The sequence below is a fragment of the Prionailurus bengalensis genome, chromosome D3 (genome assembly GCF_016509475.1).
Source record: "Prionailurus bengalensis isolate Pbe53 chromosome D3, Fcat_Pben_1.1_paternal_pri, whole genome shotgun sequence".
Classification (NCBI taxonomy): domain Eukaryota; kingdom Metazoa; phylum Chordata; class Mammalia; order Carnivora; family Felidae; genus Prionailurus; species Prionailurus bengalensis.
Window position 1 is genome coordinate 51,650,889 of NC_057356.1, and position 26,202 is coordinate 51,677,090.

The window sequence follows — 26,202 nt, forward strand, 5'->3', positions numbered from 1 at the left end:
GGAAACTTGTGGTATGTTTGAATGCTGTTAGGAAAATCAACACAGTGTGCCATATGCATTCACATTTGTATTTGATCCTCTATGTGACAGCTAGAACAATCTGGTTTGTCTGTAAAGTTAGCACATATAATTAAAGCGCATGTGGGATAAATTTTCATAATGCTGCATGGGGCTTCAGCCTTGCATCTGTCATTAAAGTCATTAGAAGCTGAATTGCTAACGCCTTTTGTTACTCTCTGACATTTTATTCCATGTGAAGCATAAAAAAAAGAAGCAACACACTGTTACTATTTTCTTTTTCAATTAAATAGTTTGTATGCGGGTTACATTTGAGCCTTGAAGATGACAGATCCTATTCTTACAGGTAACAGCATTCCAATTTGACTCATTATATACAAATACGCACATATACACTCTGCAGATTCAAAATTATATGTCTTCAAAAATAAACCTCTTTTATGTAAATGTCCAATTTATAGATATTCATTCAAGAATTCCAAACAACTTCCGATGCTTCCCCTAGAATCAGAAGCACTTAACATTTGAATTCAAATTATGCTCTTTGTATACTTTGTTTTTAAAATGTCTGTGTAGATTGAATTTTAAAGGAGTAATAGAATATTTAACAATAAAACTGCTTTTCCCATTTTAATGTTGATAGTAATTGAGTATGGTACATTCTTTGCAGGGTCTAAATTACATCCTGAAAATACATGAGTTATTTTGGCTTAGTAGGGTACCAGTTATTTCATTAACCTTATGTTTTATTACATTATTTAGAATCTGACAGAGCTGCACTCCAGTCTCTATCTACATGACCTTAACTATTTGAGGCTTCAGTTTGCTCATTGGTGAAACGGCAACCTCATTGGTTAGTCATAAGAATTAAAGGAAAGAATACAGAAGCACTTCACCTTACGTTTATCACAGAACTAGGACTCAATGCATAGTGATTAATATTAATATTTTTGTCAATTATAATTTGGTATTATTATCATATGTTAATGCTAAAATCCATATAACCCCTGATCCCCTGAAATGTGAAGGACCTTACTGATATTGTGACAAAACAGGACAAAAGTGGGAACTGTCAGAGAGGCGTCTTCCCAGATTATACTACAACTGGTTTCATGTGACTTAAACCACACTAGTAATTAAGTAAGTTTAGGGAATTTGCAAAAAATTGATGCTGTGTAATAATACAATGTTTTAGCAGAATTTAAGATGTGAAGACCTTTTCTAAGTGGCTTAATTTGTCCATACAAAGAATAATAGAAAAACTGTTACATTTCTGAATAAACTGTGGATAATTATAACAAGGCAAGAACAATTTAGTGAGAGCAAGTAATCCATTAATTAGGACCAAAAAGCTGAATAAAATCGTAAGTGTCTGATTTAAAACTCCTCTACAATGTCCCCTCCTATAATCTGCCTCTTATATACTTTTACAGCTTCATCTTTGGCTGTCTCCATTCACTTTGCAAATAATTCAGTTGCTATTCTGCTTGTATATACTAATTTATCTTTCTAAAATGACCACTTTTTTTATTTTCTACCTGGCAAACATAAGGTAATTCTTGAAGACTAAGTTCAAATCCCATCCATTCTTTAAGCTTTTTCTGAGATCAAGAACATATCAAGAAATAGTAACCACTCTTTCCTTATGTCTCCCATTGTTCCCTAAATACAGGACTGCCAACACACCTGTGAAATTTTACCACATATACTCATTTATAAATCTGTCTCCACCTTGAATTTAGGTTCTTCAGTATAAGGGTTTTGTCATCATTTGTATGTTAACTTCAAGGTGGAAAAAGATGCTCATTGACTAATGATGATTTGCCAATTAATGTCTCTCTAATTTCATGACTAAAGGCTGATTCAGTTGCAGTAGTCTTAAGAGTTTCCAGGAACAGAGTCAATTTACTATAACTTGACTACATTGTTTAGGTTGAGAATGTTCAACAAGGTAGAGATCATGGATACAAATAAAGCAGTGCATTATAAAGATAATATGTACAGTTTGGATTGTCATGTAGCAGTGCTGCTCTAAGGAGTAGAGATAAGGGGTAAACCATGTTTAATGGTTCGATTTAATTGACTTATACACTGGAAAATTCACTTGTCTCAATGAGATCAGGAGAGGTCAGATCCCTAGACTGTTCTGCAGGCAAACGGCTAACATTTAATTTATATCAACCAATAATTAGCATACACTCCATAGCAAGCAACTTAAGCTGATTACAGACTTTCCTTGTTGAGGATAGAGTTCCATATAAAAATATACCATAGGGAAAAGGGGTCATAGAAATAATCTACCACCTTCAACCTTTCTTTTTCTTTTTTCTTAAATCACTTTATTGATGAGTTGACATATAATCGATTCCATATACTTAGAGTCTTCAATTCAGTAAGTTTTAATAACTGCATACACCTATGAAGCCATCACCATGATAAAAATAATAAACATTTCCACTACCTCCAAAAGCTTCAATATACCCTACTGTAATCCTGTCCCACTACCTCTCATTTTCCTCATTGATTTTTTTTGTCACTATTCATTTGCATGTTCTACAGTGTTATATGAATATAATCACACTTTATGAAATAATTTTGTCAGGCTTCTTTCACTCAGCAAAACTATTAAGAGATTCATCCATATTTTGGTGTGATGTTGTTCTTGTCATGCATTTTACTTTTAAACATGCACTACATTGTGTTTTTTGTTTAAATAATCAAATATCTTTCAAGAGATTTAAAGAACAAGAAAAATATGATATATTTATCAATGTAGTTAAGTTTTGGGATCTACATTTTGTAGAGTCCTATCTTATGCCATTTTTATTCTGTCTAAAGAAGTCCTTTTAACATTTCTTATAGCGTGGGACTGGGACTTCTGGTGAAGAATTCTTTCAAAGCTTGTGTATCTGAAAAAAAAAGAGGGGGTTTGTCCCATATATTTAAAATATATGCTAGCCGGGTATAGAATTCTAAATTCACATCTTCTTATCCATCAGAATTTTTCTGCCAGAACTTTCAGACAGAACTTCTGTCTCCTTTGTTGTATTGTTTCTGATAAGAAATACACTAGAATCCTGAAGTTTCCTAACATTTTTCTCCCTGTTGCTACTTTTAAGATTTTTTTCTTCATTATTCATTTGGACTTGTGTTTTTCTTAATCTTCCTTGTGGTTGGAATTTATTGAACTTTTTGCATTGGTTTCTACCAAATTCAAAAGGTTTCCAGACGTTATTTCTTAAATATACTTTTGTTCTCTCCCTCTGGGGACTCAAATTATACATACATTAGGTTGTTTAAAGTTGTCACAAAGTTATTTATGACTTTTAAATTATTGGTTCTTTTTTTTGTGTGTGTGTTTCATGTTTGTTATCTTCAAATTCATTAATCTTTCTTTCATACTGAAACATTAGCAATTATCTTGTTGAGCATGTTTTACATTTAAAATTTTTTAACGTTTATTTATTTTTGAGACAGAGATAGAGACAGATTGCAAGCAAAGGAGGGGCAGAGAGAGAGAGAGAGAGAGAGAGAGAGAGAGAGAGAGACCCAGAATCTGAAACATGCTCCAGGCTCTGCGATGTCAGCACAGAGCCCAACGCAGGGCTCGAACTCATGAGAGCGTGTTTTACATTTTAGATACTATAATTTTCAACTCTACAAATTTGAATGGATCATTTTTAAAGCTTCTATATTTCTGTATAACTAACGGGACAACAGGAACACAGTTTGGATAAGTGTTTTTAAAGGCCTTGTCTGCTAATTCTAGCATCTATGTCACTTCTTGGTTGGCTTTAGCTGGTTGCTATTTCTTCTCTTATGGGTCATAGTCTTCTGCCTCTTATCATCCTTACTGATTTTTGACTAAGTACTAGACATTGTGAATTTCACATTGTTGTGTGCTGGATATTTTTATATTCATAAATATTCATGAGATTTATTCTGGGATGCAGCTAAATTACTTAGAAACAATTTGATCCATTTGTATCTCTGTGATTAAGATCTGTTAGGTAGGACCAGAAGAGCATTTAGTACAGGGTTTATTATTCCCCACTACTGAGGGAAGGCCCTTCTGAGTACTCTACCCAACACCCTGTTAATATTGATACTTTCCAGACTGAGGACAGGCTTGGAACAGACACATCACAGATATGTATTACCCGGCTTTAGGTAATTTCCTCATGTGCATGGGATTGAAAATACTCAGATGAATATTCAAGGAGACCCTGTTAGATTTGTAGTTCTCTATGCAGCTCTCTTTTTTAGTTTTCTATCCTACAAACTTAAGCTGGCTTTGTTGCCCCAGATTTTCAGTTCTGTTTTATGAACTCAGGAATCTGCCTGGATCTAGAGGAATTCCCTATTACAATGTGATAGCCTGGAAACACTCTCAAGGCAGTAAACTGGAGCACTCATAAGGCTGACCTTATTTCTCAGGAATTATTGATTGCCCTTCATTGCCTGATGCCCAGTGTCTTGAAAAACATTGTTTCAAATATTGTGTATGTGAGTGCAGATATGTGTGTATTTTAAGTGTGTAGGGATGGATAAATCTAGTCCCTGTTACAACCTTGGCAGGAAGAAGAAGACCAATCACAATCATTAAACCAGCTCATTACATGTATATTCAAAGTTTGGTAAAGCCAGCTGCAGACACATCAGTTCTGTTGTCAGTAATCACTCAAATAGAATCGGTTTCATGCAAACCTTGACTTTACCTCTGATTTCTTACTTTAGTACTTACTTTTAGAATGACTAATTTTCTTTTTTATGTCTTGGTAATCTAGATACTCTTAAACTTTATTTAAAATAATTTTTCCAGCAATTTCTGCTCCTGTCTACCTCAGATAGTTTACCCCAGAGGAGTACACAATGTTCTGCTTATATAGCACCCTCTTGATCTTCCTGGGAAATGTTAGCATATATGCATTCCAATACTCTCACTTTACACACAAAGAGAGAGAGAAGTGGGGAGAAAAAGAGAGAGAGGAGAGAACGAGAGAGGAGAGAGAGAGAAGAAAGGAGAGACAGACAAATCAAAAACAACCATCCAGAACAAATGGTTGGCTCCATCTACCCTACAAAGACATTTTAGTTTTAAGAAATAATTGTTTTTCTTTGTCTTGTTGCTGCTTATCTTTAATTACATCATGCTCAGTTTCCATTTGATGAGATGCAGCTCAAAGATTTTGATTCTCTTGTTAAATGGTTGGCTCACAATATCCAAAGTGACAGAATTTGCCATGATATATTAAAGGGAGAAAGTTTAAGCATTCAAAGACAGAACAACACTCCTCATAAATTGCTCAGTTCTTAGGTCCTTAATCATTCACAAATTAGAATTTGAGAGAAGAATAAAATGAAAGTATGTTACTTCTGAGTAGGGATCTTAAGGCATCTAAAAATTTCAGGCTCTTAGTATTACTGTTGCTTTTTGGATAAGAGCAATCCCTACATCAAAATTCAAAAGAGATGGTATATTAGGGGAAATCAATGTTTATTAAAAACCACTATGCCTTACTATACTCCTTACTATACATTCTACATTGTTTGCACAGATTTTTATTTCCACATGAATCTTAATAACCAGTTAGTAGTTCTTACATTTTACTGATGAGGTTTAGAATTATTATGTATTCAACAAATATTTATTGACTACTTATCAAATTCAAGGCACTGTGTTAGACTTTAAAAAATGAAGATCACCTAAAATAAATGCATGGTGTATAAATAATTCCTGAATTTGAACCCATAATAAATGTAGGTAATGGAGCCTGTCACAACTGCTTACCTCTGCAATTGTAATATGAAAGCAGCCAGCGATAATATATAAACAAATGAGTGTGACCATTTTTTCCAATAAAACTTTATTTAAAACAAAAATACACAGTGGACTTCCTTGAGTCACTTTTTGCTGAGCCCTGTACTTGACAGAACTGCAACATGGCAGGTTTCAAATGAATATAAAGGAGCAAGGTAAATCACAATTGCATGACACCATCCCCACTAAGAATATTCTAAGTAACTAAATGTTTTGTTTCGTTTTTTTGCAGAGTTTAAAAGAGCTTGTGAACAGTAAAACCTTTCTCTCATAAAATGTTATGTTTCCTCTGAATTTCAACGTAAAAACATTTATTTTTATATAGTTATTATAGGTAAGATAGAGATGATATAGATGTAGATAGATAACATATTTCTTAGTAAAGAACCAAGTTCAGAGATTATGAGGAAAAATAATTATAAAGTTCAAGGAAAGCTGTCAGAAACAGATAAAGTTAAAAAAATACTATATTTGAGAACTCTGTTTAAGGTCCACTCCACTCATTACTATTCATTATAGCTCCTCATTGCTGTATCTGGCCTCAGCCTGACTTTTCATTTCTGTATGTGTTTCAAAATTCCAAAATATGATGTCAGAAAAATATTCAGCTTATGAATAGTTTCCATTTTCTTAAATCACTTCTAAATAAAAGTCTATTTCCCAGAACTTACACACACACACACACACACACACACACACACACACACACTCACACACACACACACACGCAAACACACACACACACACACACACACTTTAACCTCACTACTGTTGGTAGATGAAAGTGCTTATTAACATATTAAAAATTATTTCAAGTCCAATCTCATGGTCAAAACTTTATAGAAATGTCAAACTATGTATTCGTTCTTCCTCAAGGTTGTGGTGCTGTTATTTGTCCAACATTTCTTCTCTTTTTCTATAAGCCTTAATGAGGCACTAAACAAAATGCTAGGGTACTGGCACAGTTCCACAGACTATTTAATTCTAGTTAGAAGATTTAAGTTTAATTGGCAGAACAAATGTATATTAGAAAATAAAAAGTTGAAAAGAACCTAAATGTTGAAAAATTGTCTAGGAGTGTATAAAATATTACTTGACAGTTAAAAGTCATAGATAATGATGTTGAAACAGGTTCTGGAAGCAAATCTGTTAATAATAAATAAAAAATGTCATATTCAAATTATGGTCACATTCAAATCTGAACTAGCTAACTACATTTGGTATGTAGACTTAGAAGGGATAGTACTGATAAATAGGCATACTCATGATACTAGGTAACTCCTACTAAATATGTATGTAGGTATATATGTTATTTATTTATTATTCTTAATGTTTATTTATTTTTGACAGACAGAGAGAGAGAGAGAGCACGAGCTGGGGAGGGGCAGATAGAGAGGGAGACAGATGATCTGAAGCAGGTTCCAAGCTGTCAGCACAGAGCCCTATTCAGGGCTTGAACTCAAAACCTGTGAGATCATGACCTGAGAGAAATCAAGAGTTAGCTGCTTAACTGAGCTGCCCAGGTGCCTCTTAAATATGTATTTAATAAATGGATGTTTTCATGAAATTATGAACAAAAGCACTTATGCAGAACACAGGGGTATCAGAGAAACTCCTCAGCTAGAAGGTGAACCCATGTAAGAAGCTATATTTGTTTTCTATTGTCTTCAATGAATTATCACAAATTTAGTAGATCAAATTAAACCAATTTCATTTTCTTACAGTTCTCTAGTATAAAAGTCTGATATAGGTCTCACTAAACTAATCAAGGGGTCAGCACTGCTGTATTCTTTCTGGAGGCTCTAGAAGAAAATTCATTCCAATGCCCTCTTCACCTTTCAGAAACTGCTCACATTCCTTGGCTCCTGGTCCCTTTTCTCCACTTTCAAAGCCAGTAATATTACATCTCACTGGTGCTTCCTCCATAGTTCACACTTCCCTCTGACTCTGTCACCCTTTTCCATTTCTAATGACCCTGTGATTACATTGGGCTTTTTTAGAAAAAACAGGATAATCTCTTTAAGGTCAGGTGATTGGCTACCTTAATTTCATCTGTAATTTTAATTTCCACTTGCCATAACATAACATATTCACAGGTTTCAGGAATTAGGATATAGACGTAATTGGGAGGCCAGTATTCTGAGTACCACAGCAGAGAAGAGAGTTCTAAAGGGGCAGGATGAGGAGTAGGGTAAAGAATAAAGGTAATTTCTTTTTTTTTTTAATTTTTTTTTCAACGTTTATTTATTTTTCGGACAGAGGGAGACAGAGCATGAACGGGGGAGGGGCAGAGAGAGAGGGAGACACAGAATCGGAAACAGGCTCCGAGCCATCAGCCCAGAGCCTGACGCGGGGCTCGAACTCACGGACCGCGAGATCGTGACCTGGCTGAAGTCAGACGCTTAACCGACTGCGCCACCCAGGCGCCCCTAGAATAAAGGTAATTTCTAAAGTAATATTGGGTTCTGCATAAGAAATAGGAGTAGAGGTGAGAGAGATGAGATTCATTTATTTATTTATTTTTTTAAATTAGGAGAATCTAGAGCTCATTTTTATGTGAATAGGAATGATGTAGCAGAAAGGGAGCAATAGATAAAAGAGAAGGACATCACAAGGGGTGCCTGAGTGGCTGTCAGTTAAGTGTCTTTGGCTCAGGTCATGATCTCACAATTTGATTCGAGCCCCCATCTGGCTCTGTGCTGACAGCTCAGAGCCTGGAACCTGCTTCAGATTCTGTGTCTCCCTCTCTCTCCTTGCCCCTCCCCCACCAGTGCTCTGTCTTTCAAAAATAAATAAATGTTAAAAAAAATTAAAAACAAAGAAAGAAAGAAAGAAAGAAAGAAAGAAAGAAAGAAAGAAAGAAAGAAAGAAAGAAAAAGGCCACATCAGTGACACAGTCCTTGAGATTTCCAGAGTCAAATCTGGTCACAAATGGAAAAGCTCAGTTTTGAAGGAAGCAGATAAACACCATTCATATTAGGAAGAGAGAGAGAGAGACAGAGAGAGAAAGAGAGAGAGAGAGAGAAAAGAGAGAGAGAGGGAGAAAGAAAGAAAGAAAGAAAGAAAGAAAGAAAGAAAGAAGAAAGGCAAAGGAAGGAAGGAAGGAAGGAAGGAAGAAAGAAAAAGAAAATGACAGAAATGAAAGAAGTAAAGAAATGAAAGAAATGAAAGGACATGCCATAGAGGTAGTATAGCATAACAATTCACAGCATAGACTGAAACTAAGTCACTTCCTGTACTGCCAACATGACTTAGTTTCATCAGCTGTAAAATGGTTCTAAAAACATTATATATGTCATGGGTTAGTTATGGAAATTATGTATGTCAAAGCATGGTGCAGAGCAAAGTAAGCACAACATTGTGAATGATTTTTATTATTGTTTATTATAAGTAGGAAGTAAAATATACTATGTTAGTACCATTGAATAATCAGGCAATTTTGGCTATTTGACTTTAGTTTCTAAAAATTTTAAGAATCCTATAACTATATTTTCTCATTATTCTCCACCATTATTTAGCTATTGAGATATAGATGCTGAATGGGTGAATAGTTTTATACAGTCTGAGTTTGTTTGTTTACTTGCATTCCCAGGTAAATGATTTGAAGTTTTCATGGAAGAGGGCCATGTAAATGTTGGAAAATGTAATACAACTAGATAAGATGAAAACTGAAGATATTAATGCAACAATTGATAGTGAAGAAAACAGTAGGGTTCCAAATAGGTATTGATCAGATAAAAGAATTGGCAGTGTGAATGTATATAATCTAGAAGGGTATGATATAGTGAGAAATGAGAATAACTGTAGCAATGAAATACTGGAGTGGCACAAGTACTGTCGAGAGTATGATCGAAGGAAAAATGACTATTGGAATAGGTTGTTGCAGGTGAGGAGGTAGACAATCTGAAAAAAGGAAAAGTGTTAGGCACATATGCGTATGTAGTGATATATACATGAATTATGATAAGACAAAGAATAAAAGAAGTAATGCAGGTGGTAGAAGCATTAATAAATGAGGGGAAAGAATCTAAAGACAGCTACAAGGAAAGGTAGCATAATTATGATGTTACAAATGTCAGGGAAATTTGGTGTTTTTGAGGAAGAAGGGAGATGAGTGCTCTAGAAGTAAGTATGGGCTTTATGGACACTGGAGGCAGACACAATTTCATCGATAAAACAGAAATGCTTCTACCAGAAAGGAAGAACAAAACTGATTCCTCAAAAGTAATCTTAGCTAACTTAAGGCTGGCTGCCTAAATACTGAGATAGATTTTTCACTTTTATTCAGATTAGACTATGAGGGCATTAGATGAGGGTCATATGAATTCCATTATAAGAAGTAGCAGCAGACCAAAAAAGAAAACTAACTTAGTAACATTCTACTCAAAGTTCCCTACTTTCTTTTTTTGTGCAAACCAAGAGACTTTTAATGGTGAAATACGGCATTAAAGTAATTAAGATTACTGTTATTATTAATTGTTGTTGACTAAAATACCAGCTTCATTATATTTGTGGACCTTTAAAACCATTCTGATTGAAAACTCTATTCAAAAATAAAATTCTTTCTAAATAAGATATGTGTTTTTATAGAGTTTAGAAAAAATGTTTTGGGATAGAATTTTTTTTAAGTTTATTTATTTATTTTGAGAGAAAGAGACAGCATGAACACAGGAGGGGCAAAGAGAGAGAGAGAGAGAGAGAAGAGAGAAAATCCTAAGCAGGCAGTTCGAACTCATGAAGATGAACCTGGAGATCACTACCTAAGCTGAAGTCAAGAGTCAGATGCTTAACTGAGTCAACCAGGTGCCTGTGATAGAAGTTTTTAATATAATGCCCCCAAATGGCAGTTGCTTTGGTTTCTATAGAATAAAATTCCAAAACTTCAATTTAATTTGAAGAATTGAACTAAATATATCTTATGACAACAGTGTAAACCTGCCATCGTTTAAATGTTTTCAACTAACAATAAAAATGTGCTAATCTATAAAATAATGGTTATTTGAAGCCCCATGAGATAAGATTGCAAAGTAATTTAGTGAGCTAAAGTTTAAAGAAGATGAACTCCTTGGAGAAATGAAATCCATGCTGTTTCATCTTTGGTAGAGTAACACTAAGAGGTGGTTTAGAACCCCAAAGAGCTTTGAAATTACAAGGGACACCTGCCAATTTTCTACATAGGCCTCTACTATTTGCATTTTGCATATGAAACATTCAGTGGCAGGCGGTAAAATGTATCAAAACATCCTCCTGCTGTGTCTCTGGTCCTGGGGGATCTAAGGCAGGAGTAGAAGACCTGGAAAAAACTGTTCCACCTTAGCCCTTACACTAAGAATGAGGCAATAAGCTGCCTACCACTGGAGGAGTGGCAGGGGAGTTCACACAGATCCACTGAGCTGCAAGTCACTGGGCTTGCTATAGCGTAAAGCCAGAAAGTAAGAACTCAAAGAAACTCTACAGATATTCCCCACTAAACAAGTCATTGGTAATATATCATAGTAGAGGCAAGGGAGATAAGAGGTTCAATACTGAAGAGAGGCATATGGACCCTGCTAAAGCCTCAGCATAGGGCAGGAGACCTGAGAAAAAACCACCAGGCACTAAAATTCCAGTCTCTGCTCTAAAAACAAAAGTCTATGACCCTGTCTGCAAAGATTATGAAGGCTGTGATGAACAAAATATAACATAAGGGGAAAAAAAAAAAGAACAAACCAAAACCCAGACTCAGACTAATTACTGATTACCCTGACTCAACACACAAATGACCTGACAGAAAAAGAAGAAGAAGGAGGAGAGGCAGGGGGAGGAGGAGGAGAAGGGGAGGAAGAAGAAGAAGAAGAAGAGGAATTTATCTGTGCATAAATATAATTTACCTCAGTAGTCAGTGTTCTTTTAGTGTAATGTTCAACATTTAATAAAAATAACAAATACAATGTGATGCCTTAAGAGAGACACAACCAAAATATCTTACTCAGGTAGCAGAGATGCTAGAATTATTACATACATGGTTTTTAAAATATATTTAATTGTATATTACTCTTGTCTTGAGGCTCATTGCTATTAATTAAAATGGCATATTCTAAATAAGAAAGAAAACACTGCTAATAAGTAAAGGAATACATATTCATAGGAATACTTCATGAAATATATGGGGGGAAAGCTCTAAAGCTCTAGTGAATGTTGAGATTACTCTCTATATGTTCATATAAATGATTTGTCAGCTTCTATTTTCTACAAATATTTTACGTACATATAACCTATAATTTCCTCCAGACCTTGGTGATTGGTGGCTTTGAGACTCTGTGTGTGTATCTTCCAAGTCATGGCAAGGAAAGTGGTCTGCAGATGCAGCAGCATTGGATATTTCTCCCACCACCATTAAAACCTGGAAAGAATAAGTTATTCCTAGCTGCTTCCGTCTGAGTATAGAAACCACATGTACACTGTACTTGAAGGAGATATCAGTTCCACTGAGGATGAGAAAGAGTGTATAAAGAGAGAAATTGTTTTTCACTGGTAGTCTCTCTCTTAACCAAGGATGATAGAGAGAACTCTATTGATTACATATATAACTCACATACTATTAACAAGACTATGTCAGAAATGGGAGTATTATAGTAACCCAAATAAAATACTTATAGCAATCATTTTAACTTACAAAAAGTTATATGCATATGTATAAGTGTATATATATGGGTAAACTTTATACAAAGTGGCAGTCTACCAATCTTATTTTGCCTTTATTGCAATTAAAGTAACAATATTTTATTTAAAATAAAAATCTAAAGCTAATACAAAATCAGACTGGACATCAGGTAATAAATATGGGCAGCCCCAGGCTAACCAAACAATCTTCCTTAAAAAACTTATATTTGTGTATATAGACATGAATTTATAATGAAATCAGCCATAATTCACATTTATAAAACAATGAAAGCATTGCCATGTCTTGCTTTTAATTGGAAAACATGTACTGACTGAATATGGTGTAAAACCCAAGCAATGAGTCTCCCATATCTATTAAAAAAAGCCAGTATGACATAATAAATACAAGCAAACATACCGACTTCACTGAAGGACTTTAAAGAAACTAAATAGAAAAAGTAAGTCTTGGAATGTGAAAAATGTATACTGAGGCTGGAGTCATAAAGCATGAATCTGACTGCATTATATACATAAGTTTTTTTAACTTTTTAAAAAATGTTTATTTACTTTGAGTGAGACACAGCATGAGTAAGAGAGGGGCAGAGAGAGAGGGAGACAGAATCTGAAGCAGGCTCCAGCTGCTTCTGTGCTGTCAGCACAGACCCCAACAGGGGGCCCGAACTCACAAACAGTGAGATCATGACCTGAGCTGAAGTCTGACGCTTAACTGACTGAACCACCCAGTTGCCCCCTTTTTGTAAAAATTTTTCTTAATGTTTCATAAGTTTTAAATGATAAATGTATACATAACAATTTTAGATGCCTTCCAATGACAGTACAGAACTTAACTGGTATCTTTGAATGCAAGTATGCATATAATAAAATTATTTTCAAGTTTAAATGATGGTAAGATAATACAATAAGTGATAAAACATAATACTTTTGAGACTGTGACTAGAAAAACATGTTGAATCATTTATATGTTTTATATAAGCTAATTAGAAGTTATAAATATAGATTTATTAAATGTAATTTACAAACCAATAATATAGTCTATATTTTTATAACTATTCATTTTTTAGAAACTTCTTAGTTTTTGCTTTATCCCCCAATTCGAAATTCACAAGTTCCCCTTATTCTTTCCAAGTTTCTCAGGGACACTAAAAATAGGGTATGTCAGAGGAGAAAGGTTTCAATTGAACTAATATTACATCAGCAGATTTGTGTTAAAGACTCAAACATCAAAATATCAGTAATGATAAGAGATTTATTCATCTTTCTTTCATTCAGCTTTGAGCTTTATTTTGTTTCAAGCTCTCTGATACTGGTTTCTAGGCACATACCTGCATTTTTAAAAATTTCCAAAATAAAATATATTGATTTCATTGGTAGAGAGAACAAAAAGAATCTTTGTTGGATAATGCAAACTCGGGACATGAGATGGCTCAAACTATGGAACCCTCAGATTAAATAAGGAGTTCACACGTGAACATCAAACCATGACATCTGAGAAGAGGAATAATCATAAATTTTGAACTCATTATAATTCAATGATGCATAATTCTGGTGAGAGAGTTACATGTAATATATATGTAATTTATATAATATGTGTATGAGTACTATGTCACATATATGATATACAATATACTATATATCTAATCTAATAGAATAGCAATAGTATTACATTAAAATATATCAAATAATGATAATTAGAATATTCATATAATTTGGAGATAAATTTTTTGGTATAAGAAAAATTCCTAATAAAAAGAAAAGTACCAAGAAGGTACTGCTCAGGACACAAGAATGAGCATAAAAAGAGCATTTGAGTATCTGAATGGTGAAACATATATGAGAAGTGCCACAAGACTTTTTGTTCATAAGCTTACAAAGCAGGTCTATTTTCACAGACATTTTTCAATTTTTGTTACTACTATAAATAATGATCTCATTCAAGTATGTCTATCAACCTATCAAAATAGATAAAGAATGACAGAATCATTTCACTATTAGAAAGATTGGCTAATTGACTTTATGCTTTTCATCTTTTTGGTTTAGTCACTAGTCTTTGTAAGTAAATATAACTATCACATAATTATTTCATATAGCACAACTTATATATTTATGCAGAATATTTATGATGGTTAGAGAAAAGTCAAGAATATTATAAACATAATTATTCCTGAAATGAATAAAATATTTACACAATCCATATGCACATAGCATCTGTCAAATCAAAATAAAATTATAACAATAATTTCAGCATTTCCCTTTTGAATCTTGGCAATTCCATGTATAAGCTATGTGACATTAAGTTATATAAACTTAGTGGAATTGCCCAAAAAACCCCAAGCAAACAAGCAAAAAACAGTTCAATTCTAATGCTGCAGAGAAGAAATCTGCTTACAAACCTTATGACGTTTTTCCCCTAGATTTTATTCAACCATATTTCAAAAATGTAAAACAACATTTAAGCCAAGGAATTATGTACAAATATGTAAATAAGCCACATAATATTAAGACATGCAAAGTCAATAAGATAGAAGTTCGACAGGTTCATATATTCAGAACTAACTCTAAAGTATATGCCAACTGACAATTTTGCTCATGAAAATGTGTAACATTTTCCCTCTGTTAACAGTTGTAGAGAGAAGACATGAGCTCTGTGAAGGGAGAGAGAAGGAAAGATAGGCCATTAGCTCTCCCAATTTAACGGTTATCCTAATTTTTATGAGAGGAAGGATCCTAATATTAATAAAGGAGCAAGTATATTTTCTTCCATCATAGGAAAAAAAATTGGTGTTGGAGGATTCCAGCAATTGGGGTCTCCTTTTCTTTCAGGGTAGGAATTAAGTTAGAAAAAAAGGGCCTGATGTTCAACTAAGTTGAATTAAGTTCAACTAAGCTGAATTAAGTTCAACTAAGTTGAATTAATGTTCAACTAAGTTCAATTAAGTTAGAAAAAAAGGGCCTGATGAATTCCTGGGAGTGCAGATTGGGCATGGGGCTATTGTAAATCCGTTATTAAAAATAAATGCAGGAGTGTGGATGCTCAGGCCTTAGGTGATCGTGCTGGATTGCCCAGACCCAGGCTGCATTTTTTCAGCCAGACTCTCCACACCCACAGGCATCCAGGGGGCAGCAAGGTGAGGCCAGCCAGGTAGTGGCTTGTACCATTCTGTTTTGAATATCCTTGTTGCCTGGGTTTATATGGCTCCCATAAAGAAGGGTGACAAGAAAAAAGGCTGCCTGCCATTAACAAGGTGGTGAATAGAGAGTATACCAGCAATATGCACAATCATCCACAGAATGGGCTTCACAAAGTATCCCATTTGGCATTCAAAGATATCCAGTCATTTGCCATGAAGATGGAAAAGCCAGTGTGCACACTGATAACTGATTCAACAAAACTGTATGGGAATAGGAATAGGAAAGGAATAGGAATTTTCCTATCCATGTTTGGTTGTGCATCAGAGTGTAAAAAGGATTACAATTCACCAAACAAGCTGTATACATAGTTTACCAACATACCTGTCACTACATCCCACCCCCAAAAAAGGCAAGTTGTTCCCATTTACAATGGTCGATTGAACATACACATCTAACTTTTCTCTCTCTCCTATTAAAGCTGCAGTCAAAAGGCATGTGTTTAAGAAGCATAAATCCACTAGACTAATGAACCAGTATCACTAGAAAATAAAAAAGAATATTTAAGAAGGAATCAAATCTCCATATATTCGCTCTCTACTCAGTATAACTATCCTAGGAGAGGGCTTGTTCCTCCTGCTGGCAAAATCTAGAGGTTCTCTAAAGAGGGTATGAGAATCTTTGGGTGGGGTGCACCAGCATTGCTTAGATCATGAGTACTAACATAAAAATAGGGTTTGGTGACTGTAAATTTTGAATACAGAATGTGAAGGCTCTAAGTCTTTTTCATCTAAGTGCTACCAGAACCCTGGCTGTCAAATCTGCATCCTAAAGTCAAAGAAACTAGAATAGCACATGCTGGATAATCTGATTAGTCCCAGTTGAAATTCCAGACACTGATAAAAAGGTCTTCCTAAAATGGTGCACCTAGAATATCTAAGAGTGAATAAAGTACACTAACATGCTCAGAGATTCAAGTCATATTTTCAATTTCTCAGTCATGATGATACAACCAATATACCTGAAGAGAGACAATAATATAGAAGATAAAAATCAAAGCAAACAGAAAGGAACCACACAATTTGAAGAAAGCAGAAATTATGCTGAGAAAATAAATTTGAAAGAAAAATGTTGCATCCATGTTAAAAGATATAGATGCTATATATGTATATGGATATATATATATATACCCATACGCATATTACAGATACATATATATTTATGTGTGTGTGTGTATGTGTGTGTGTGTGCTCTAGCAGATACAAATATGATAGTAGAATTGAAAAATCATTTGGAAAATAAAGCTGTTACATAAATAAAAGTAAAAGAACAAAATATTGAAAATAAATAGGAAAATAAATATTTAGAATGTTATAGGCCTTGTGTGCTTTGGAGAAAATCCAAATAAGAGATCAAACAAATGATGAAAATAGAGAAGGGGCAAAAAATGGCATAATTATAAAAATAAGAACTGAATGTGTCTTATTCCATGTCCAACAAAATGGGTGAAAAATCCCACAATAAAACACAAAAATGGAAATATTTCAAAACACTAAGCAGAAGAAAAGGTCCTATAAATGTCTGGAGAGAAACAAAAACAAAAGCAAAAACAAAACAAAACAACAAACAAACAAAAAGCAAACAAAAAAACCTCAGCAATCCACATGGCTTCAATTTCAACAGCCCTGGAAACACGAAGGTAATCCAGTAAATGTTGATGAAAATTAATTTCAAAAACCAAGTTATTCATCCAACCAAACAACCAGGAATCAAATACATACTAAAGGAAAACATTTCCTCAGAGGACTGACTATTGGAGGATGTCTTCCACCATAAGTAAGAAGTAATCCAAGTGGAACTTATGAGAGTTCAAGAAAATGGGAAATCTGACATAGAGAGAGGTCCAGGAAATCTCTGGAGCCACTTTGCACCATGTGTACATGACAGCAACCTCAGAATGACACATGAGACAGCTATATGAAGGCCGTCATCACTTCCTCCTCTGCATTTGCAAAAACTTTAAATTTTATGAAGTTACCAGAAAATATGCTCTACCAAAACATGGGATAAAACAAAAACAAACAAACACCTGGAAGACATGAGATTCAGGAACCTGGGAATCCAATCCAGGGATCAGATAAAGGAATTTAAGGATATCATCAAAGGGATGTCCTGAGATTACCATTATTCATCAGACCAAGAAAGTAACCACCTTTGAAGGAGTTATCTACGAGGAATGTTACCAATGAAACTTGCAACTAAAGAACTATTTGAGATGAAATTGGCTTTGTGGAAAATTAAGGGATTTTTTTTTAAATCAAGTTAGTTAACATACAGCGTAATCTTGGCTTCAAGAGTAGAACCCAGTGTTCATCTTTTATGTATGACACCCAGTGTTCATCCCAAAAATTGCCATCCTTCTTAAAAGTTTTAGCAAGAATTAGCAATTTTCACAGAGAAAGGCAAGCTAATGAAGAAAGTATTGAGTATATTCAGGAAAACATAAAGAAAGAATTGGTGATGGTAGTTCAATAAAATGGTTAGCTCTAGATCACATTTGCATAGGCATATTGTTTAAATATTGTTATTGACTTAGTATGATTACACTGAGAGGATGGAGGAAAGGAAGTAGAGAATATGGTGGCCTAAAATAGCTAAATCTCCTTCACCATAACAGCAAATCAAGAGATACTATCTCAAATTAATACCAAAAAGATACCAGTATATCATTTTGACATTTACCATGTGCCAGGATATCACATTTAAAAGGACAATAAATGAATGTACAATACTTGAATGAGCTTGTATTATAACATTAAATTATTGAGAGTATCTGCTTTCCAGTCTGAAGGAATTCATTCATTTTCCAGTCCTGCTTTTGTCCTTGGTAATTTGTTATAGTTATGCTTTTCTTTTTAATACAAAAAATGTATAAAAATAAAAACTTGAAAAGGCAAAAAAAAAATTGGCAGAAGAAACATCTAAAATAACTTGCTTTGGGGGAAGGAAGACCAACGAGAATGAGAAAGGTTGGGGCAAGAAAATGATATATTTCTTAAAAAATAAAAGCCCATTAATGTATGATTTAACTTTATAAATAATGGGCATCATTATGTTGATAGATTACATTAATTTTAAATAAGTAATGCAATTATGCATTATTCTGAAAATTGGGAAAAGCCTAGGTAAACATTGCTAATAGGAGAGGAAATCAGCACAAATTCCATCTTTCATAATTCCATAATTTTGAGTTGAAATTTGTTTCATTTTGCTTTTAAAAATTATTAATCTCAAAATTTGATTAAAACATTATAAGATCTCTTTATTTTGATTAATCATTTAAGTTCATATATATGTATACACAAACTCAGTCTCCAATTTTTCCCCAGATCCATTTAAAATGTCTGCTAATTACATCTACTATGAAGTCAAATCAGCATACCTGACATTAAATTCAGCTTCCCAATTCCCAATTCAGATCCTATTATTATTATTAATTAATATTATTAATTTGTTAAAAATAATTCTGATTTGTTATTTTAATATTACATTTAATTTAATTTAAATTAGATAGCCCATATTTATAAATGAGACCCTCCATAATCATCTCCAGGAACACCATAGTTGCTATTAATTCTGAACCAAATTTTTCAAGTCTTAATGTTTATGAGTCCTTCAAACTTTCTAATAAACTCTTATTTTGCTTATGTTAAGCACCCTCTGCCTCTTTTTTTTTATCAATGAAAGAACTTTTTATAATTGACAGAATTAATGTTCTAAGGTCCAATTTGTTTATGCTAAAGACTTTCTCTTATACCTATCTGTGAATAGTTTAACAGTAAAGACTGAAATACTTAGCATACAATGCCAAATGCTCTACCACCTGGTCTTAACCTACCTCTTAGATTATGGCTCCTATTCAGTTCTTGTTATACTCTGGGATGCGCATGATTCCCTGAAGACACACTATCTATTAACACTTTGATGTGATGTCTTCTCTCCTATACTTACACACACACACACACACACACACACACACACACACACACACAGTGTTGCCAAATTTGATTCTTATTTTGGAATCAAAGTTAACTTCTCCACAATGACTTCAACAATAAAAAAGTTAAGATTTCTATTAATCCACAGTGTTTATTGGTGCCTGTTACATGCATTTTTTATTCTGTGTTGTTTATAATTATTCCTACTTGGATACTCTTTTACTCAGAACAGGGATAATGCCTATATAATCTTTCATCCCCTGCCATGGCTGGCATAATACCTTACACATAATAGACTAGATGATTTGTCCCTTGAATTGCACACTGAAATTATATAACCATATTGAATTTAGTTTCTATTTCTTTTTCTTTCCCTTTTATGCAATACACATTATTACTAATAATTAATATTATTACAAGTAGAAAAACTCCAAAATACTTATAAAATTAAGGAATGTGCAGATAGTGATAATTTTCATAGTTCTGCCAGTCAAATTCCAAGCAAAATAATTACCTCCCTTGGGTTCCCAGTAACCCAGAGGATGCAATGTATATAATAATAATATATTTTAAGTATGATTCAGAAACAACATTAAAGTATAAAAAGAGCGGTTGAGTTCGCAATCTAAAATTAAAGAGTGCTATTATATATATATAACACTGAATCAATTTTTTTTACAAAATCAATCACAAACTGTTGAAATTATTGCTCTTAAGCCTACTGCACCAGATTTTACTGATGCACTTTTACATGTCTTTAGTACAAGTATATTGGTTATTGGAAAGAAAAGGTGTTTCCCAGTTATATACTGTATAAAGGATTTAAGAATGTGGGATTATTGCAGAAATTTCTCATTTGCAAAGAATTCTCATAAAACTTTTCATGTGGAAGATACCATAGAGATCATCAAACTCCAAACCCCCTACCCTTATCAGCTAAGGAACTTAAGAGAAGGAAACTGATGATTCTAAAGTTCTCTTAGAGATGAAATTCAGAATTATATTTCTCAAAGATTAAGTTTACAAATATCTCTGATATCAATTATCTGGGTTTGGCCTAAAGAAGAGGAATGAATAATTTCATTCTAAGAGAAGCGGAACACTCAGTACTCCAAACCAGCATTTGCAAAAGGGTAAATTCTCATCTATGTTTGGATGGAATCATAGCTGAGGAAAAGTATAGAATATACAGCAAAAGAATCTCCCCTTATAACTGATTTAACTCAGGCTTCTTTCTATACCTGGGCACATGAGAATCACTTAAACTATCCCTGAGGGAACCAAGGGCTTGGTAGAGAAAGAATTCTTCAAAAAGTGAGGGAACTGGAGCACCTGGGTAGCTCAGTCAGTTAAGGATCCGACTTCGGCTCAGGCCATGATCTCACAGTTCACCAGTTAGAGGCCCACATAGGGCTCTGGGCTGCCAGCTCAGAGCCTGGAGGCTGCTTCGGATTCTGTGTCTCCCTCTCTCTCTGCCACTCCTCCACTTGCACTCTTTCTCTCTCTCTCTCTCTCTCTCTCAATCAAAAATAAATAAATAAATATTAAAACATTTTTAACAAAAAGTGTAGGAACTATTAAAGCTGAGGAGATTTCTTTCTTCCTTTCTTTTTTTAATTTTAGAATTTCCTTTTTTTGTAGAGTAGCAACACAATGATACAGATTTTTAAGGCAGAATACTGCTAATTTCTATATTTATCCATTAAGGCAAGATTTTTTTTTTGTTCTTCTGTGACTTGCTTATTTCATGTAGCATGATGTCCCCTAGGAGGTTTATCCATGTTGTCACATATAGTAGGATTTCCTTTTTTTTTTTAGCTGAATAATATTCCAATGTATGTATGTACCACATTTTCTTTACTCACCTGCTGATGTGGGCATCTAGGGTTTTTTCTGTATCTTATTTATTATAAGTATCTTGTCTATTGTGAATAAGCCTATAATGAACATGGGAGGTATTTCTTTGAAATTCTAAATTCAAATAGTCAAACTCATCCCAGCAGAGAGTAGAATGATGGTTATCAGGAGGTAGTTGTTTAATGGGATTAAGTTTTAGTCATGCAAGATGAGTGAGTTCTAGAGATCTGCTATAAAACACAGTGCCTGTAGTTAACAATATTGCATTATACACTGAAAAATTTGTCAAGAGAGCAGATCTCAAGTGTTCTTACCACACATACACACACACAAAAGATGAGTGGCTAGAGGGAACCTTTGGAGGTGATGGATATGTTTACTACCTGGATTGTGGTGATGGTTCCCCAGGTGTATGCATATGCTCAAATGCATCAAATTGAATATATCTCATATGTGCAGATTTGTATAAAAAGCATTTCTTAATAAAGTTGTTTAAAAAAATAAAATGCATCAATCATTAATGCTAATAAAAGAAAAATAATAAAAATACCACTAATAAGAGACACTTGAAAATAAAATGTTTTGGGAAAGAAAGAGATAAAGGTTAAACTTTAAAGAACATTTATATCTTTGAATTTCACATAGAGTTTACATATACCTGCCACACATTCACCTTAACGTGACTTTGCTGGTCTTGATGCTATACTTTTCTAGACTGCATCTGATGTACTTTGTTTTCCACATTTAAGGAACAAAATAGATTTATTAAATATGAAAGAAACTCCATCATCCACCATTTTACAAACTTTGAGACTTCAACACCTGGTGAAACACACAAGTGAAATGTCAGAGTAATGGTCTCAAAATTCTAAAAAAGCTGATCTCTCTTTTCTACAGAAAGGCAGCCTTTTTGTACAATACTAAGATATATCACTTATTTTGATCAGAAAAAGACACTAATGATTCCATTGGAAATGTCAAACCAAGAGCTCACTGATATAAATATTAATCATGGTATACTAAACTTTTTGATTTATATGACTGAAAGTCAGTGACGTTTCTCCCATATAATTAATATTTTTAATATGCTCTAAATACCTCCAAGACATCATGAAATATCCAAACGTGATCTATGAAAAAAAAATGAGTTGTCTTGAATATATATCTCAGAAAAAAATCCAAGCACTTAAAAAACTTTTGTTTTTCAGGTAACATTTTCTATTATGTTCCAACTTTAAATATAGCTAGTATTTTTAACTAGCTTTATGACAATTTAGATAATAAAAGACAAATTTGAGCAGACAATGACAGAATGAGAAGCAAGAATTCAAGAGGATCAGTCAAGATGGAAAATGTGATAAAATATTCAGTTTTCTGATTATTAATTATATAAACTCCAAAAGTCTGTTATTTGGCCCTTTGGAGAATTTATTTAAAAAAAATGCTGAGTTTTGACACCAATAAAAGAAACTTCCTTGACAAGAATGAATTCAAATCTGAAATAACACTTACTTTTTTTGCAGATCTTCTGCCTACACTAGATTAATGTCTGAATGGTCATGAATTGAAAATTGGCATTTGTTTTAAATTCTAAACAAGGCTCTTGACCATGGTGACCTAGAAGAAAGTTTATACTTGCGGGGAAACAAATGAAATTGTAATAATGAGAGTAATAATACAGGGATTCAATTCTGGAAAATAAAAACAACATTGTGGGACACCCATCCTTTATAGCCAGACATTGGTGCTCAAATGCCACCTCTGCCACTTAGAGATTTCACCAGGCTGAACTTCAGTATCTCCCGCTACAAGAGCCTCAGCGCCTATGTCAGATGGTGGGAGACTTCAGTGAGATCAAATATGTAAAAATCCAGCCCTGGGAATAAATACTAGCTCTGGCCATTATTTTCCAGTTTGGGGGTTTGTTGGTTTGGTTTTGTTGTTTTTCACTTCCCCTACAGATTATTAATTCTTTTAAAGAAATGGGGAAAAAACCATGGCACAGAGAAGTATAGAATATAAAATAAATATAAATGTAAGCTATTTTGCTAACTGTCTTATAACCACAACAAATTAGTACAGAGAATGCCCTGTACAAAACCACATGATAAAGGTTCAGAGATTGAGATGCTCCCTGAGGCAGTCCTGGAGATTTCAGTTTCTGGTATTTGGAAGTTAGGCTGCGGTCATTTTCTAGATGGATCACTAAGTGTGTGGCACAATTCATGCTTTTAACCAGATTTGAACAGAAGAATGACCACTTGGCCCAGGAAAAAGTGGAGTAAGTATTTGGTTTCCTGTAGCAATCTGGCAAAAGTTGTCATATGTTATATATAGTATATACCCAGTACATTAGAAATGAATGCAACTTTGTTTAATTTCTTTACTAACCCCTCCTAAATCTGGTATACAACCTTAATGCAGGCAATGAAAACTGAATTATTACTTCCATTTTACTATAGACACATACCTGTGACATTTTATTATTGTGACATTCTCTAATTGTTTACGATTGTGGAAGAAGAAAGACTGACAAGTAAAAGATGTGTTATAAAGCATTTCATTAATTTTTATGTTGCTATGAAACATCCTAACTCTATGTTCCCTATTTTTAAGGGTTAACATTAATTTAAAAGTAAATTGTTTTTCCCAGAAAATGACAAAAATTTTTGTTTCAATTGGACTGTTTATTGAAATTATAAATAATAATCTGTTGGAGAAGTCAGTATTTAAAAAGATAATAATAATATCCCAAAGATACATATATCCTCCTGAAACCTATGAATGTGTTACTTCATAAATGGAATTTCTTTACACATGGGATTAAATTAAGGATCTTGGCAATGAGAAAGAATAAAATCATGCCATTTGCAGCAACATGGATGGAACTGGAGGGTATAATGCTAAATGAAATAAGTCAGTCAAAGAAAGACTGATATCATATGTTTTCACTCATATGTGGATCTTGAGAGACTTAACAGAAGACCATAGGGAAGGGTGAAAAAATAGTTACAAACAGAGAGGGAGGGAGACAAACCATAAGAGACTCTTAAATACAGAGAACAAACAGGTTTGATGCAGGGTTGGGGAGAGGAGAAAGTGGGTGATGGGCATTGAAGAGGGTACTTGTTGGGATGAGCACTGGGTGTTGTATATAAGCCAGTTTGACAATAAATTATATTAAAAATAATTAAGGATCTTGATGTGGGGAGATTATCCTGGATTATCCAAGTGGATTTAAATATAATGACATGTATCTTTATAAGCTAGGGGAGATCTAACTACAAAAGAAAAGGTGATGTGAAGATAGATACAGAGATTGTAATGATGTGGCAATGAGCCAAGAAATGCCAGTAGTCTCTGGAAGCTGGAGAGGCAAGGATTCTCCCCAGAGCATCTGGAGGACTAAACCCTTGTAACAATCTGATTTGAGCCCCATGACCCTGATTTCAGATTTGTGGCCTCTGAAACTATTAGGATAAATTTGTATTGTTTTATACCACCCAAGTTTGTGGTAATTTGTTTGTAGCCTAGTATGATATTTTAAATATGAAGTACACCCTCAAAAGTTGATGATTTTTGCTGTCAAGCAGAAAAATTAAAAAAAAAAACATATAATATGCAAAAATGTTAAGTATTTGAGAAGTTTGTTTTCAAGGTGGCAATCTCTCCCCATAGACATGCATTAATGAAAAAAATATTTTATAATAGAAAACAAGAAGCATGTCCTGAAATTATCAATAAGAGTTCATTCTTTCTTCTGGAAAATGTGACCTTGAAACGTCCAAGAACAGTTTGGCACTACTTTTGTGAACTAAAGTGTCTTCCCCCAAATTTTAAGAACTAAATCTACTTATGTCCTTCTGCAAGTACATCTGTTAGCTTTTATTTATTTATTTATTCATGTTTTATGTTTTTTATGTTTTTATTTTATTTTAATTTATTTTTGAGAAACAGAGTGAGACAAAGAGTGAGGGGGGGAGGGGCAGACAGAGACGGAGACACAGAATCTGAAGCAGGCTCCAGGCTCTGAGCAAGGGGTCAGCACAGAGTCTGATGCGGGGCTCGAACCCACAAACTGTGAGATCATGACCCGAGACGAATTCGGACGCTCAACCGACTGAGCCACCCAGGTGCCCCTATGTTTTGTTTTTATTTTTGAGAGAGATAGACAGACAGAGACAGCACATGAGTGGAAGAGGGGCAGAGAGAGGGAGGCGCAGAATCTGAAGCAGGCTCCAGGCTTCCAGCTGTCAGCACAGAACCCAAAGTGGGACTCGAACCCACAAACCTTGAGATCATGACCTGAGCTGAAGTTGGACGCTTAACCAACTGAGCCCCCTAGGCGCTGGAAATAGGCTTAGCTCTCTCTGGTCATTCAGAAGATATTTTATAATTGTCATCCTACATGTTTTTTGTTTGTTTGCTTGTATATATACATTAAATCAATGAGTGTGTGTCTAGTGCTTATGTGTGTCTGAGTTTTTATGTGTGCTTTTTAATTTTTGAAGTAAATTTTTTTATAAACATATACATAAATTGTTCTATACTTTTATAATTTGAATTTTCAGTTGACATTTTTACACTTTATCATATAAATTACAACTATCTTATTGATTATCAGAATATAATGGCATTCCTTTCAGAGGCTACTCTTTAACTCATTTATAATTATTTAATAATATAGAATTTTTCTACCCAGTAAATTTTTGTTGTTTT